At 42.9% G+C, this 14,572-nt stretch overlaps 1 non-coding gene across 1 annotated transcript; it reads right to left on the reverse strand.

Moving 5' to 3' along the window:
- Positions 1–4,938: 4,938 nt before the first annotated feature.
- On the reverse strand, positions 4,939–5,027 carry TRNAM-CAU. Its single transcript is given in 2 exon segments — positions 4,939–4,974; positions 4,990–5,027. It is a non-coding gene; the product is annotated as a tRNA-Met (tRNA).
- Positions 5,028–14,572: the final 9,545 nt, after the last annotated feature.

Raw genomic sequence — 14,572 nt, forward strand, 5'->3', positions numbered from 1 at the left:
ACTGCCTCGCTAAATGCGCTGAGGTGGGACAGTAACAACAATTCCAGTAAAGGCTTGGCCGTGATGTGATGTCACGTCGCAAAATACGTTAGCAGATTAAATTTGTGTAAAGATTATTCTCTCTAGGGTGGTATGTGGAACTTATTTTGCAGAGCCGGACACTATCCTTGTGTTCAAAATCTTCTATGAAGTATTCGGAGGAGGAACCCGCCTTGCAATGCCGAAGACAATATGCGCGTCGGACTCGTCGTCATTGAAGCCTGGTTCAGGGGCTACTGAGGGAGTCCTGGATTAGGGGGTGTCCGGATAGCCGAACTATCACCGTTGGCCGGACTCCTAGACTATGAAGATACAAGATTGAAGACTTCGTCCCGTGTCCGGATGGGACTTTCCTTGGCGTGGAAGACAAGCTTGGCGATACGGATATGTAGATCTCCTACCATTGTAACCGACTCTGTGCAACCCTAACCCTCTCCGGTGTCTATATAAACCGGAGGGTTTTAGTCCGTAGGACGAACAACAATCATACCATAGGCTAGCTTCTAGGGTTTAGCCTCTCTGATCTTGTGGTAGATCTACTCTTGTACTACCCATATCATCAATATTAATCAAGCAGGACATAGGGTTTTACCTCCATCGAGAGGGCCCGAACCTGGGTAAAAACATCGTGTCCCTTGTCTCCTGTTACCATCTGCCCAGACGCACAGTTCGGGAACCCCTACCCGAGATCCGCCGGTTTTGACACCGACAGTTGGGTTTTACCTTAATGATCTTTAGTAGTTACAGATGCTTTCTGGAGTTCCAATCATAAGTGCATATGATCCAAGAAGAGAAAGTATGTTAGCTTATGCCTCTCCCACATAAAAGTTGCTATCTGTCTAGTAAAGTAGTCAATTGCTTATGGACAATTTCACAACTCCTACCACCACTTTTCCACACTTGCTATATTTACTTTACTGCTTCTTTATCTAAACAACCCCTAGTTTATATTTACGTGCTCTTCATTATCTTGCAAAGCTATCCAACAACACCTACAAAGTCCTTCTAGTTTCATACTTGTTCTAGGTAAAGCGAACGCTAAGCGTGCGTAGAGTTGTATCGGTTGTCGATGGAACTTGAGGGAATATTTGTTCTACCTTTAGCTCCTCGTTGGGTTTGACACTCTTACTTATCGAAAGAGGCTACAATTTATCCCCTACACTTGTGGGTTATCATTTGGTCCAACGCTGAAGCGACTGCGGCTCGTCATTCCACTGATACAGATATAACTAACTGTGCGCTTACTTATGCAGCAACTATGTCTCGCCAAATCTTCCGTAAACAAGAACATAAATTGGCACTTGTAAACTAGAACCAATGGTGTGCTTACGAAATGTAGTAGTAGGCCGCCCTACCCAGCGACTTGGCATCAATCCTCAACAGCGGCTACAGCAGAACCACTGTTTTAAATAGCCCGCTAGAGCTCCGTTATAGCACGCTATAGCATTTACAAAAGGTCTTGCGCTAAGAGACTTTGGTACAAACAATTTGCTATAAAGTTGAGGCAAGGGCTTTCTTTCATGGGCCTGTGAAAAAAAAGAAAAAAACGAGACCGGGTTCAGACTTGCTCAATTTCACCTGATGATTCAGATGTATGTGTGACGACCCAAGTTGTCATCGAGCGTTTCATCATCACAAAGCCAATTTTAGGTGGGGCGAGAGAGGCTCAAACTCTCGACCTCAGCATCACTCACGTTATAGCTATGAGACCTACGCGCTAGCCAACTGCGCCACCACTCTTCGTAACAATTCCCTGGGTTCACATTAAGAAAATATCAATACTTTTCAAATCGGTTGTTTCATCCATCGTCAAATCTAGAGTTTAAGAATGGAGAAAGGAACTACAAACATTAAGTTGCATCAGAAAGTCCAACACCCATACTACAATATGCTAACTTAACATAACAACAGATACTTCCTAGCACCAAGCGGAAATAATCCTAGTCGCAACTTAATATCTGAGTAACCAATTTGGTACAGTGCTGAAGCGACTGCGGCTCATCATTGCACTGATACAGATATAATTAATGGTGCGCTTACTTATGCAGCCACTATGTCCATCCAAATCATCCGTAAACAAGAACAGAAACTGGCACTTGTAAACTATAACCAATGGTGTGCTTACGAAATGTAGTAGTAGGACGCCCTACCCAGCGACTTGGAATCAATCATCAGGCGGCTGCAGCAGAACCATTGTTTTAAATAGCCCTCTATAGCTCAGTTATAGCACGCTATAGCGTTTACAAAAGGTCTTGCGCTAAGAGACTTTGGTACATACAATTTTCTATAAAGTTGAGGCTAGGGCTTTCTTTCATGGGCCTGCGAAAAAAAGAAAAAAAGGAGACCAGGTTCAAATTTTCTCAATTTCACCTGATGATTCAGATGTAGGTGTGACGACCCAAGTTGTCACCGAGCGTTTCATCATCACAAGGCCAATTTTAGGTGGGGCGAGAGAGGCTCGAACTCTCGACCTCAGCATCACTCACGTTATAGCTATGAGACCTACGCGCTAGCCAACTGCGCCACCACCCCTTTGTTGGATTAGTGGAGAAATAACATCTCTTCATAACAATTCCGTGGGTTCAGATTAAGCAAAGATCAACACTCTCCAACTCAGCTGGTTCATCCATCGTCAAATCTAGAGTTGAAGGATTGAGAAAGGAACTACATACATTAAGTTGCATCAGAAAGTCCAACACCCATACTACAATATGCTAACTTAAGATAACAACGGATCCTTCCTAGCATGAAGCGGAAATAATCCATGTCGCAACTTAATATCTTAGTAACCAATTTGGTACAGTGTTGAAGCAACTGTGGCTCGTCATTGCGCTGATACAGATATAACTAACTGTGCACTCACTTATGCAGCAACTATTTCCGGCCAAATCTTCCGTAAACAAGAACAGAAATTGGCACTTGTAAACTAGCACCAATGGTGTGCTTACAAAATGTAGTAGTAGGCCGCCCTATCCACTGAGTTGGAATCAATCATCAACGACGGCTGCAGCAGAACCACTGTTTTAAATAGCCCGCTATAGCTCCATTATAGCACTCTATAGTGTTTACAAAAGGACTTGTGCTAACAGACTTTGGCCCAAACAATTTGCTATAAAGTTGAGGCTAGGGCATTCTTTCATGGGCCTGCGAAAAAAAAGAAAAAAAAGGAGACCAGGTTCAGATTTGCTCAATTTCACCTGATGATTCAGATGTAGGTGTGACGACCCAAGTTGTCACAGAACGTTTCATCATCACAAGGCCAATTTTAGGTGGGGTGAGAGATGCTAGAAATCTCGACCTCAGGATCACTCACATTATAGCTATGAGACCTATGCACTAGCCAAATGCGCCAGTGGAGAAATAACATCTCTTCATCACAATTCCCTGGGTTCAGATTAAGCAAAGATCAACACTTTCCAAATCAGCTGGTTCATCCATCGTCAAATGTAGAGTTGAAGAATGGAGAAAGGAACTACAGACATTAAGTTGCATCAGAAAGTCCAACACCCATACTACAATATGCTAACTTAACATAACAATAGATCCTTCCTAGCACCAAGCAGAAATAATCCTAGTCGCAACTTAATATCTTAGTAACCAATTTTGTATAGTGCTGAAGCGACTGCGGTTCGTCATTGCGCTGATACAGATATAACTAACTGTGCTCTTACTTATGCAGCCACTATGTCCGGCCAAATCTTTCGTAAACAAGAACAAAAATTGGCACTTGTAAACTATAACCAATGGTGTGCTTACGAAATGTAGTAGTAGGCCGCCCTAGCCAGTGACTTGGAATCAATCATCAAGCGGCTGCAGCAGAACTACTGTTTCGAATAGCTCGTTATAACTCCGGTATGGCACGCTATAGCGTTTACAAAAGGTCTTGCTCTAAGAGACTTTGGTCCAAACAATTTGCTATAAACTTGAGGCTAGGGCTTTCTTTCATGGGCCTGTGGAAAAAAAGACAAAAAGGAAACCAGGTTCAGATTTGCTCAATTTCACCTGATGATTCAGATGTAGGTGTGACGACCCAAGTTGTCACCGAGCATTTCATCATCACAAGGCCAATTTTAGGTGGAGTGAGAGAGGCTCGAACTCTCGACCTCAGGATCACTCACGTTATAGCTATGAGACCTACGCGCTAGCCAGCTGTGCCACCACCCCTTTGTTGGATTAGTGGAGAAATAACATCTCTTCACAACAATTTCGTGGGTTCGAATTAAGAAAAGATCAACACTTTCCAAATCAGCTGGTTCATCCATCGTCAAATCTAGAGTTGAAGAATGGAGAAAGGAACTACAGACATTAAGTTGCATCAGAAAGTCCAACACCCATACTACAATATGCTAACTTAAGATAACAACAGATCCTTCCTAGCATCAAGCGAAAATAATCCAAGTTGCAAGTTAATATCTTAGTAACCAATTTGGTACAGCGCTGAAGCGACTACGACTCGTCATTGCGCTGATACAGATATAACTAACTGTGTGCTTACTTATGCAGAAACTATGTCCGGCCAAATCTTCCGTAAACAAGAACAAAAATTGGCACTTGTAAATTATAACCAATGGTGTGCTTATAAAATGTAGTAGTAGGCCGCCCTAGCCAGCGAATTGGAATCAATCATCAACAGCAGCTGTAGAAGAACCACTTTTTAAATAGTCCGCTATAGCTCCGTTATAGCACGTTATAGTGTTTACAAAAGGTCTTGCGCTAAGAGAATTTGGTCCAAACAATTTTCTATAAAGTTGAGGCTAGGGCTTTCTTTCATGGGCCTGCAAAAAAAAAGAAAAAAGGAGACCAGGTTCAGATTTGCTCAATTTCACCTGATGATTTAGATGTAGGTGTGACAACCCAAGTTGTCACCGAGCGTTTCGTCATCACAAGGACAATTTTAGGTGGGGTGAGAGAGGCTCGAACTCTCGACCTCAGGATCACTCACGTTATATCTATGAGACCTACGCGCTAGCCAACTGCGCCACCACCCCTTTGTTGGATTAGTGGAGAAATAACATCTCTTCATAACAATTCTGTGGTTTCAGATTAAGCAAAGATCAACACTTTCCAAATCAGCTGGTTCATCCATCATCAAATCTAGAGTTGAAGAATGGAGAAAGGAACTACAGACATTAAGTTGCATTAGAAAGTGCAACACCCGTACTACAATGTTGTCGTGGTTTTGTCATGGCAGTTGTCCTAGTGTGAAGTCTTAGTCGTGAGGCTAACACATCTATGTGGTAGCTTGAGATGGGTTGAGCGGAATCGAGAGACGCAACACAAGACAAGGATTTAGACAGCTTAGGGCCCCGGGAAACATCATCCGGTAATAACCCTACATGCTGTTTGAGGCTAGATCTCATTACCATCACGAGGGAGTCGCCGTAAACCGGCTCTCCTCTAGTGGTGTCTAGCCCTAGCTATTGTTTCTTGCTTGTCCCTCTTTGGGGAGCCCTGCCCCTCCTTATATATGTTGAAGATTAGGATTACCCTATTACAAGTGGAGTCCTAGTCTTGCTTCCACTGTAGAAAAATATTCCTTGTGATTTTCTCATAAACCGGCCCACCATAGCGTCATCAGGCCTTCCATAAACCGCCCATTGGGCCACCGGGTCTTGTGCTCCTCTGACCTGCCTGCCGGATTACCAATGAATCGTAAACCGCCAGGTCCAAGTGGTTCGCCAGTGAATCGCCAAACTCTAGCCGGGTCATACATCCGGCGGTTTATACCGCGGGGTATATCCCCGACATTAGCCCCCAGTTTAATTAGCATTCGTCCATGTTAAACTGATCTGCAACATAAACACAAGAACAAATTTGTCGGGTTGTGCTCCGGTTTAAATATTCTTGTAAACCGGCACTTGATCATCCTTAAATCCTTGTCATTTGTCCCTTCTAAAAAATCTGAATCAATAGACCAATTTCATAATCAATTTGCTTGCAGAAGATATTTTGTAAATAAAAAATCCATTTGAATTGGCCTTCAATGCTCTGACTTGACAAAAATATTAGTCTCTAAAATATTTAACTGATATCCAGCCGGCTTGAGGATGTAAAACTTATTGGTTTATGATTACCACCATTGTTGGGTTATAAAAACTTATAATTCCGGGTCATGATTGTTGCCATTGCCGGTTCATGATTGTTGCCAACGTCGGTTCATGATTGATGATGACACCGGGGTATGATTGTTGCAGACACCGAGTCAATCTGGTTTATTCAAAACTGAGAATTTGAAGATTTTTCTCCCTTATATTTATATTACCTGTAGCCCCAAGTCTTGAGAAGGACAAAGTGATGGCTTAAGGCTTGCTTCAATATAAATACTGCCACTTAGGAAGAAATCCATGTTGTTCATCCCAGTCACTTAGTTAATACTGAATACTCCATATTATGTAGCCCCCAAGTGCCGGGTTGTCGTGCTTGCCGCAACCTGGGACTTGTAATTGTCTGATGCTCAAAAAACTTCAACCAGTGTAGCCCCCAAGGGCCGGGTCATTTATGCAATAATGAGTAGGGACTTTGTAAATATACTCATGTAGATTTGAGCAATGATGTGTAGCCCCCAAGGGCCGGCTCAGTAAGATAACATTGAGCTGGGACTTGATATATACTTCAATGAAAATAACATCATATGATGTAACCCCCATTATGGGGCTTGAATCCACGTCCACAAAGTTAAGAGCCTTGTGCTTTACCAACTGAGTAGTGGACCCTTCAATATAATGAATAAAAAGCTTTGTACCTTGAATTGTTGACATGAGCAATTGGTAGCCCCCAAGGGCCGGCTCATTACGATGTGATGAGTCGGGTCTTCAATAAGGTGAGCAAACAATGACTTTGCATTAGCCCCCAAGTGTCATGGTGCATGCTTATAGCGACATGAGACTTGTGTATTTGATGTAATCTCAACTTAAATAATGTAGCCCCCAAGTGCTGGGTCGTAAGCCTGCAGCGACTCAGGACTATTTCTTCCATTGTAAAATAAATCATATCCAGCGATAATATAATAGCCATTGCGCTAAAGCGACTTTGAAACCTTTAATCATAATACTGGTTATTGATAACCATAATAAAATCCAACCATGTTGGCTATTTGAAGATTTGAATAATATAATCCAATGATTTATAAGCGCATGATTCCAATAGCGCAATCCCAATATATACTGGCGACTTATAGTCCAAAGCCAGGTCGGGTTAATAAACACCGGATATTATCTTATCTCATACTGGCGACTTATAGTCCAAAGCCATGCCGGGTTAATAAACACCGGTGATTTATGATCATGCTTTATTCAAACTGTTTCTGCATACAACAAATTTAAAGTGTCCTGGTGGTTTACCGCCGGACGGGTCATAATGCCCAACGTATAACCCGGGTGTATAACCAAGGCTGCACTTAAGAATAATCAAATATGAAATATATCATACCTATGACATTGAATGACATTATTGGTTTTACCAACTTTTTGTAGTAAGGGTGATAACCCAAATCTTGAGTATGATAACTCCCCTCATATTTTGCCGGTTTGTAATAAAACTGTGCCGGGTTGTAATAAACACCAGATAATCATCCTGGCGACTTATAGTCAATGCTAGACCGGGCTAAGAAAACTCCGGTTTACAATTGAGTTTGTACTAACAACTGATAGTTGAAAGCTTGTGCCGGGTTAAGAAACGCCAGACTGATGAAATGACTTATAGTCAGGTCAGGTTAATGGACGCCGGTTTAACTTAAAACCTTATCAAAGGAGAAGAAACTTTGACAAAAAGCAAATGAAAAACTTGTAGTTGAGGCTTTTCAAGGGTTGCCAGACCCAAATTCGAGGCTTTTCGTGGGCTGCCAGGCCGCTGAGTTAAACCATTTGACAAGCCTTTTAAGATGGACCTCCAGCTAACCAATCGTTGTTTTAACTTTGACAAGTTCAGGTTCTGTATAAGAGTAACTTGTCAAACGTTCGGCGGGTCATGCCAGGATTACCTGGATAGGAGTGGCTTACTTGATGAAGGCAGGTTAACCCGGGGTTTTAGGTGAATACACCAGGCTTCCAAGTTGTGAGTTAATACCCAATTACAAGGGTCCTTTCAAAATCTTTGTTACTTTACACAAAGAGCCCCCAAGTAACTTTGTGACCTGTGCTCATTGGGTGCCTATGTTTGAGTTGTGCATGGCATCCAGACTCTCTTTGGCCCCTTGGGTGTGAAGCTCCCAAGCTGTATTGTGGCGTGATAGCCGGATTAATGGACAAAACTCCGCTTTGTTAGCTGAAGCCCCCATGTAACCAATAATATGATAAGCCAATAAGGCAGGATACCTATGTTTGAACCGTGCATCATGGCAACAGTTCCTCTTCGGCAACCTTTAACTTTTTGCAAGAAATAAATTCTTCTTGAACCGGGATTTTGAACCGGATATTGAGAGCGTCAGGGATTTTTGTGAGACATCTTTCCCTTGAACCGGACCTTAAACCGGAATCTTTAATTTCAGCTGGAATATTTCTGACGGCCTTTATTCTCGAACTTGCGAGAAGTTAATTCTTTTGGAACCGGATATTCTTAAATCGGATTTCAGAGTGTCATAGCTTTGTGGGAGAACAAATTTCTCTTGATCCGGATTTTAAACCAGAATCCTTTCTGATGACCCGGAACTTCTTCCTTAAACCGGGATTTTGTAACTGTCATATCCTTTTTAAGCCAGAAATTTTTTGATGGCCTTTAAATTTTTATCAATATAACAGTAACCTCCGGTACCAGGTTATCTTTCCCTTCAACATCCTAGGGCACTTGAATTTGCTGAAACTGGCAAGACTTGCTGAGTCATATCATCATAGCCCCCGAGTCTTAAGATGACTCAAGGTGTTGTCTTGAGATTCTCCGTACTTGACCATAGTAGAAGGTATATATCATTGGTGTTGATAACACGATGTGAGTCCATAGAGGGTTGAGGTGACTGCGGCGGGTGATAAATGATCCCGTATGAGCCGTGTTAGCAACTCGGCCAATGGTTCTTTCCAACTCTCTGTTTGAAGTTAACCAAACTGTAGTGGCAGCGATTTGTGCGCATGTCCATTGAGTCATCCGGCGCAGACAGCTGCTGATGATAACTTGCCTCCAATTTGCTGAAAGAAAACTGCGCTACCCAATCTGTGACTTGCTCATACGCAATAAATGGCTCATGCAGACAGGTGCGGCCCGGTGTGTTGATGTAGACCTGACCGCAAGGGCGGCAGCGCAAGCACTTCCATAGAGCACAGCAACACGGATAAATGTTAGTGCAACATGACGATGGTATGCACTCCATATCCGTGATATAACTCCACTTTGACGGTGAATAATTGTCCTGATGTATTTGGATGACAGATGATCTTGTCGTCTCTGCCATGATCAAAAAATATTAAATGGAGGACAATTGTTCCCGGAGGAACTTTAAAGTATATTGAAAAAATAAATAAGGTGGATAGCACCTGATCTTTTCCTGGGACGTCGAGCCAGTCATGTCTGTCATCGATTTTCAATTGATCTGAATGATACTGCTTCCATGATTATTATTATTTTCAGTACTCCACGTGGTTGTAACATCCCAAATTTTCAATTTGGAATGTTATACATTAGATCATCAATGCATATCATATTTTATTTGGTTTTGGTTTTGATCCTAGAAATTCTACGCAACTCAAGGACCCACGGAGAGAGTTGGGATTTCGTTATTTTCATATTTGAGTTTTCTCAAATTTTGGGAATAGGATCATTTGATTTTATTTATTTTATCATCAATTATTTCTATTACAAAAATATGAGAGAGGGAATAAAATGACTTTCCCAAAATAAAGAAATATTGAGGATTTAATAATAAAATCAAATAAGGTTTTATTTCGGAGTTTTTCATTATTTTATTTGAATTTAGGAAAAAATATGCATTTTTCAAAATTGCATTTAGGCCCCAAATAAATGTTCACTTTGTCGGACTTGATTTTAGAAGTCCAGGAAAATTTATTTCGGGATTTTTGGAGTCAGTTTAGTATTTCTTTTTATTTCTTTTCTGAGCGTAATTATTTAAAAAAAACGCGAACCGCCTTACGGGCCGTGCCCGAGCGGGACTCCGCCCGGGGGCAGCCTTTAAATAGCGCCACCCCGAGCCGCCCCCAGCCCAGCCGCCCGCGCCAGCCCAGCCCGCCGCCGCCGCCAAACCCTAGCCCATGCCGCCTCGAGTCCCGCACCAGCCGCCGCTGTCTCCAGCCGTGCCAGCCGCCGCCGCCTCTAGCCGCCGCCGCCGCCAGCCGCCGCCGCCGCCAGAGCCGCCGCCCGCCGCCGGAGCCGACCCGACGCCCGACGTGCCTCGATTTCTGCGCCGCTGGTTTTTCTCAAAAACCGTTCGGTTTTTCCGTCAGTTTTTTGCCGGTTTTTCTAATTTCCGTTTTTTTATTAGATCGGTTTATTTTTTTCGGTTCGGTTGAATAGCGAGCGTTCACTCGTCCGTTCATTTTAATGAACGTGTTCGTCATTTAGATCCAGTTAACGAACGTTCGTTCGTTACACTGTTCGTCGTTTTTCTTTTTCTCAGATTTAATCCGTGATTTTTCTGATCGTGATTTCTGATCCGATTTTCGTTCTAGTATAACTTTTCGCTCGTTTACTGGAATCAGGCGATTCGAGCGCGTGGAGTTTCGTCTCAAAACCCTCTTTCCGAATAACCAACTTGAACAAGTTTTTGCTTCTGTAAAAATTGACTTAGATCCAGATTAGTAAAACGAAGTTGTTTTCTTTCGCCGTTTGACTTTTGTATCTTCGTTCAATTTGTTTCTTTTGCAAAGCGGAGTTCTTAAGTTGAATTTTGTGGTTAGATCTTTTATTTGAGTTTTACCTGTGCATTAGATGAGTACTTATTGTATGCTTGTTTGTTTGTCTGCGATAGAATTCCCGGAGTGCGCCGCCTGTTATTTTGACTCTCTAGGTTTCGCGGATCATCAGCAAGGCAAGTAACACTTTGATCATATCCCTTATTACCGAGTTTTATTGCATTAGATCAATCCTCATACATTGCATGATTAGTATCTAATTAAATTGTGGGTTTTGGGGAAGTAGATTGAGGTAGTACCTATTACCTGTTTTATTTTCAAACCTTTGGGAGTTACTTCTACGTTTGCTTATTATGCCATGCTATGCTAGTAGACATGGATTGGGTGACTGTATCCATGACAGAAGTGAGATTGTTAATTAATGGTTTGCTTAAGGTGGCAACTTTAATACACAGCTGGGTGGATTGAGGTACCTGGTTTCCAGGATTTGCCTGTTTTTCGTCGGACCGCCACCTAGGTTCAAAGGGATCATAAGATTATTCATGCTAGAAACTTCCGTGTGCAACCACATGCTACTATGGGCTCTAGCATAGTTGACTAAGTCGTGCGAACTCTTACAGTGGTAGACTAGCTAATGTAGGGGTTGTAGGTTGGTACGGTCTAACCGTTACATAAGGTGCAAGTGCTTCTGAAAGACTATGTCTCGGTCATCCGTTTCTCTAACACCATGTAGTGCGAGAAATCAAAAGGAGGAGATCGAGTCATGTGGGGAAAAGTGCGCAAACCTCTGCAGAGTGTAACAAACTAATCATGGTTAGCCGTGTCCCCAGTTATGGACATCTTGAGTATCTAGTACTTGGATTTCGTGTGAATCTCATCATGTTATTTCTAATTAATATGGATGGGATGTTAATGAGTACTTTTAGTTGGGATTGAGAATGCTGTCAATCATTCTCAATGTTTAACCACCACCATGATAGTTAAATAAATTTATTCCTTTGCAGTAGGGAAAAATTAGCTTTACACAAAACTGTAACCATAGAGATTTCCACCAGCCAAATATGCATGTAGTATAGCTTACTCTTTCATTATTCTCTGTGTGTTACATTGCCAGCATATTCCATGTGCTAACCCGTTTTCGGGCTGCAACGTTTCATGTTGCAGACTTTTCAGACGACGAGTAAGGTGCCTTTAGGTCGTGGTTCTATACTCAGTGATGCCATTGGAGTTGATGGACTCACTTATCTTCCAAGCCTTCCGCTGTTATCGTTGTTAGATGGCCTTAAGCCATATTTATTGTAATAAGCTCTCTTTGGAGACATTCGATGTAATAAGTGTGTGATTGCTACTCTGTTATAAATCCTTCAAGTACTGTATGGTGTCAGCATTACTGATCCAGAGATGACATCTGAGCACAGAGACCAGACTGTTTGAGGTCTGGTCGTTACAAAGATGGTATCAGAGCACACGCTGACTGTGGGACACGACTACTAAGCAAAATCCCTAGAATGCTACTATCTTCTCATTTTCTGACTCCTCATCTTTTCTATGCTTTAGGATGGCGGATGCAAGGAACAAGTTGATGCAACCGGATGAAGATACACCCTTTGGACGACACCTGAAGGAAGTCACCAAGTACTTGAAGATCGGAGTACCAAGCTCCACCGGAACCTGCAACGCCACTTTACCTGAAGAGGAGCGCTGGATGATTCAAGTTCAAATTCCAGGAAGAACGCTCATGCCAGTCACTGAGCCTATAGAGTTTTCCTTTGATGCACCAACCTGGAACCTAGGAAAGAGCATGGTAGCTCACATCACCATGGGACGCATTGGAGAAGTTTATCACCAGGAACTTAAGGATACCACCTACCAGATTTGTGGGCGCCGAGATGAGCAATGGGAGATGGTTAGCACCAGGAAAGACAGATCAATTGCAGCTTTTATCCAGGAGTTAAACCAGCACATTCGACGCCAGGAGAACCAAATGTGTGCAGGGATGATGGATCTGAAGAAAGCCATGACCAAGATCACGGAACTGGAGGAAGAACTTAAGTCTACACGCGATGGATATGAGGAGTAAATATCAACGCTAGTCGAGAAGAATGATGATCTAAAGAAGAAGTTAAGAGTGTTCATGGGATTTCCAGCAACTGGAGAAGACGAAGAATGCACTTGTCCCGAGAAATACATCATCATTGACGACACCGACTCGGACCCAGATGATAGTGATGATGATTATGTTGATGAAGCTGGAGCAGATATCATGGAGTCTTCAACAGAGCAGTTTTTCTAGTCAACTACCATAACAGTAGTAGTGTTCCACCATGTATCTAGTATAGTCCACACACTTTTTGCGATAGTTCTAGACTTATTGTATGCCCTTGTTTGATTGAATGAAGTGATTCTGTGTGCATTTGCCTCATGTGCATTTGGGTAGTGTTTTCCCCTTAGACCTCATTCTATTCCATATTCTCTTCTTTTCTAAACCCTCAGATGCCTCCGAGACGTGACAATGGATTTCCACCGGAGCTCACCCAGTTGATCCAGCAGCAGAATGCATTGATGCAGATACTAGTCCAGAATCAGAATCAGGGGAACAACAACAACAACAATCCACCACCACCACCTGTTGATCATTTAACCCGTTTTCTTAGTCTGAATCCGCCGGTGTTCTCCAGTAGCACCGAGCCGATAGTAGCAGATGATTGGCTCCGCAAGATAGGGAGGGAGTTGACCACTGCAGGTTGCACAGATGCGGAGAAGGTGCGATTTGCCGCACACCAGCTTGATGGACCCGCAGCAGCATGGTGGGAGAATTTTACAGCCACTTATCATGTAGACACTGTCACATGGGATCAGTTTTAGCAGGCGTTCCATACTGCCCATGTTTCAGCAGGAGCTATGGCCATGAAGAAGCGTGAGTTTCACAACTTGCTCCAAGGAGGACGGAAAGTTGGCCAGTATGTGGATGACTTTAGTAAACTAGCACATTATGCCCCAGATGACGTTGCTACGGATGCAGCTAAGCAGGAGAAGTTTCTGGAAGGGCTGAATGATGAGCTGAGCATGCAGTTGATGGTAGCAAATTTCAACGACTACCAGGAGTTGGTAGATCGTGCTCTTATGATTGAAGGGAAGCAGCAGCAGATTGAAAACTGCAAGCGGAAGTATGGACAGGGGAAGTACAACTCTGGAGCCCAACAGAAGCCCCGTTGTACCCCTAAACCGGGAGGGTAATTTCAGCATACTTATGGAGGAGGTAGCTCGCACAATCATAATGGCACAAAGAATGGAAACGGGAATGGAGGAAACAATGGACAAAATCGCACCTACCCGTCAACACCATCCAAGGTAGACCTAAGCCATATCACTTGTTTTAAGTGCCTTAAGACTGGGCATTATGCAAATGAATGTCCAGAAGCCCAAAATGGTAACGGCAATGGAAGCTCAGGAAAGAAGCCGAACCCTTTCAACAGGGGACAGGTGAACCACTTTACCGTGGAGGAGGTTGAAGCTCAGCCAGACGTAGTAATAGGTAAGTTTTTGGTTAAGACATTTACTGTAGTTGTTCTTTTTGATACTGGTGCATCGCATTCATACATATCAAGGGGATTTGTGGATAAGTATAAATTACCAACCCAAGCCCTTAGGTCACCCATGCTAGTAACCTCACCCGGAGCAGAATACATGGCTAGTATATGGTGTGATCGATTACCATTAAGAATTGGACACTATGTTTT

Source organism: Triticum dicoccoides, chromosome 6B (assembly GCF_002162155.2).
Source record: "Triticum dicoccoides isolate Atlit2015 ecotype Zavitan chromosome 6B, WEW_v2.0, whole genome shotgun sequence".
Lineage (NCBI taxonomy): Eukaryota > Viridiplantae > Streptophyta > Magnoliopsida > Poales > Poaceae > Triticum > Triticum dicoccoides.